A 3,850-nucleotide genomic window follows, 5' to 3' on the forward strand; every position below is an offset into this window, starting at 1 on the left:
ATAACTGGTCTTAAGATCTTGACAAGAATGATGTTTATACGAAAATTGAGTCAAAACAGATGCAAATATCCAATGGCTTCCAGACAAGTTTTCATGATGGAGATGAATTTTTAGAAATTTTCTCAAATCCTAATTTTTTTAATATAATATTTTCAAGCATATGTTCATGATTGATAATGTTGGATTTTTAGGTTTGACCTTCAAAATAAGTCAATTTTAAGCCTTCACGAAAGAGCAGTGAAGCAATTCAATCTTAAGCCTTCGAGTCTTATACTCCCTAAATAAATAGGAAGAGGACCCGTTAGTTGAAGATTATTCGGGTCCTATACTCTCTGAATGAATAAGGAGCGGACCCGTTTGTTGAAGATTATTTGAGTCCTATACTCTTTGAAGAAATAGGGAGTGGACATGTTAGTTTAAGATTATTCGAGTCCTATACTCTCTGAATGAATAGGGAGCGAACCCGTTTGTTGAAGATTATTTGAGTCCTATACTCTCTGAATGAATAGGGAGCGGACCCGTTTGTTGAAGATTACTCGAGTCCTATACTCTCTGAAGGAATAGGGAGCGGACACGTTTGTTGAAGATTGTTCGAGTCTTATACTCCTTGAATGAATAGGGAGCAGACACATTTGCCGAAGATTGATTGATTCTTATACTCCCTGAAGGGATAGGGAGCAGACCCGTCATTCAAATATTTTTCAAGTCTTGCTTATCCTGAAGTAACAAAGATGTGGATTAATCTTTTGAAGTTCTAATGGCCGGACAAACTTGATCATCTATTGATTTTTTCTCTATTCTCGTTACACGACAATGAACAAAGAGGGGCAGTTGTAGATGCTCGTTTTTGTCCGGGGTTTTCGTTTCAGTTTTAAATATAATAATAACATTTTTTATTTTTAATATATATAAATATATATAGAGCATAAAATAATTATTTAATTTTATTTTATAGGTCCAATACAAGATTCAAAGTGGATTGCATGACTAAAATAAGTATAACAGTTTGCAACACTCAGTTGTCCTTCTTCAACCATTTCGCCTATAACTGCAGCAAATAACCAAGTCAGATTTTTTGGGAGCCACGTAAGAAGCAATGAGGAAAACGGTTATAAAAAAGAGGGTAAAAACTGAAGGAAACAGTTTGTAAGGGGGGCACTACTTGAAGAGTAATTTAGAGGGAAGAGAGCAAGAGAAGAGGGGGAACCAGAAATTATTAAGCATCACAGACAAAAAAACGAGGAGAAAGGAGGATTCTACACACAAGAGAGGAGAAGCACAAAAGATTTTTTTTCCTTTTCATTCGTTTTACACAGCAAAACAACAGATAAAAACAGTGTAAACAATATTTTTTCCAGTATTCAAAGATCAATCAGTGTAACAGTGGTCTTCCTTATCTTTTCCGAAAGCAATACAAGCAATCCATAAATAGGTTATTTTCCTTGTTTGTTTTTCGAAATATTCAGTAATGTTATGTGCGATTTGTTATTTTTCATTCAAAACATAGAAAATAGAGAGAAATTTACCTAATCTATTTGTTGTCAGAGTCGGGGCTTGCATGCGTATTAGAGGCTTGGTTTTAATTTTAAATCTAAGTAGAGAGGGAATGTGTTGTTGGTCGATTTAATGTTTAGTCTGGGCATTTGGTTCGATGCATTATGAATCGGTAAAAGAGAGGGGTTTGGACAGAGAGTTTTGATTGCCATGGAAACCTCATCGGGGCTTAGCAAAGGGTGTGACCATGGTGGTCACCATGATTTTTGTTTGAGCTTTCTGTTTAGCGTAGAGGATGAGGTGAGCAGAGAAGAGAAAGGGAGTAAGAGGCTGCATTTTTTTTGTTTAGGTTAGGGTTACCATTTATGCTTAAGGGTAGTATTTATTTTAAGATTTTAGGTCTAATTGAACTGTAGTCCCTCAAAAATTGCATGTTTTCATGTTTAAATCATGGCTCTGTGTTGTTTTTAATATTATTTGAACATTAGTTCGTAACTATTATATATGTTTATATTGAATAAATTTTAATTATTATGTTATGCGTTTTTTTAATTTATTTGCACAATAGTGCGTAAGTATTATATATATTATATTAACTAAGCTTTAGTTATTATATTGTATGTTATATCTATATACCCTATATTACATACGTTTAATTTATATATTATATTATTAAATAGGTGCATGTAATTTTTGTATGAATATGTTACTTTGCATGATAGCTCTTTGTGTATTCTTCAATGTATATGTGATCATATGACATTTTTTCTACAATTTGTATGGTAACCTCATTTGCATAACTCGACTTATAAATACATAATCGGACTAAGGGTAATACCCTTTTAATTTAAAATTATCTTGAGTGGCTTATCTTAACTGATTAGAGAGCCGTTTTGACTATTTTAAATTAAAAGTGTATCCCGACAGTGAAATATAAAAAATGGTTCGTCACCTAAAATTTGGGAATGAAAGAAAAGGAAATGTTCGTTTATTTAAATTTATCGAGAAAAGGTTGTTATAGCTTTTAAGATCTGGTCTCGATATTTGTAAATAATCGAACATTCTTTATCTTTCTAGAATGACTTGGTAATTTTAATTTACTTTATTTGAGTGCTTCTGAATGTTTTTAAATTTACATCTTTGTTTTATGGGATCAAAAATCAAATTAAATTCGAATTTGTAAAGTTCATTGCAAAGACATTAATTAATTGTCTAGGCATCGTTTTAGGGCGTTGTAGGGGTGCTAATCCTTCCATGTACGTAACCGACTCCCAAACTAGGATTTTGGTAACGCATACCTTAATTTGTGGTTTTAATTAAAATTAATTTTTATTTAACAAACATTTTTGGGTGCCCAATCACACCATAATCAAAGATTGGTGGCGACTCTTTGAACTGTATTGTTTCAATCGTAAAGGAAATCCAATTTTTTTCGAAACGAGAGGTCTTTAAATCGCATTTATTTTTAAATTAAAATCAATTGAAAGAGGTAAATTAAAAATTAACGTGGTTTTCAAAATCTCTCCTTTAAAAAAATCGTTTCTACAATTTCAAAATGAATGAAATTAATAAGACTTTGCCACAGTTACTAGGCATGTTACGAACTGCTGAAAGCAACATGAAAAAGGTTGGACGTAAGCCCATTATGATGATCTGCTAGGACAAAGGAAAGGGAAATAACAACAAAGTGGCCAAGCCTAAAGGTAATGGCAAGCCCAAGCCCAAAGGGAATGATGCATGAAACCCAAAGGGGGAGTTAGCAAGGAAGTAAAATGTTTCTATTGCGACAAGATCGGATACTGGAAAAAAAAACTGCCCCATTTACCTTGAAGAGGTCAAGAAGGAAAAAAGAAAACACAATGTTTGTTTCAGGTATTTATGTTATTGATGTTAATTTGTCAACATCTATCTCTTGGGTATTAGATACTGGTTGTGGTTCGCACATTTGTACTTCTGTACAGGGACTGCAAAAGAGAAGGAATCTGGGTAAGGGAGACATTGACCAACGAGTTGAAAATGGAGTAAGAGTTGATGCATTAGCTACAGGAACATATGATTTATCTTTGACTAATGGACTTGATTTACATTTAGAAGATTGTTATTTTGTGTCCAGTTTGACTAAGAACATTATTTCTATTTCTTGTTTGGACAAGATTGATTTTGAGATTATTATTAAGAATAATTTTTGTTCTTTTTATCTCGATAATATTTTTTTATGGTTTGGCATGGTTGATTAACGGTCTCTATCTTTAAACCAAGAAAATACCATATATAACATAAATACTAAAAGATAAAAAACAAATTACTAAAATGAAACTTCTCTTTGACACTGTCGTTTAGTCCAAATAAGTGAGAA

The sequence above is a fragment of the Hibiscus syriacus genome, unplaced genomic scaffold, assembly GCF_006381635.1.
Source record: "Hibiscus syriacus cultivar Baekdansim isolate YM2019G1 unplaced genomic scaffold, ASM638163v2 tig00110945_pilon, whole genome shotgun sequence".
Taxonomy (NCBI): Eukaryota; Viridiplantae; Streptophyta; class Magnoliopsida; order Malvales; family Malvaceae; genus Hibiscus; species Hibiscus syriacus.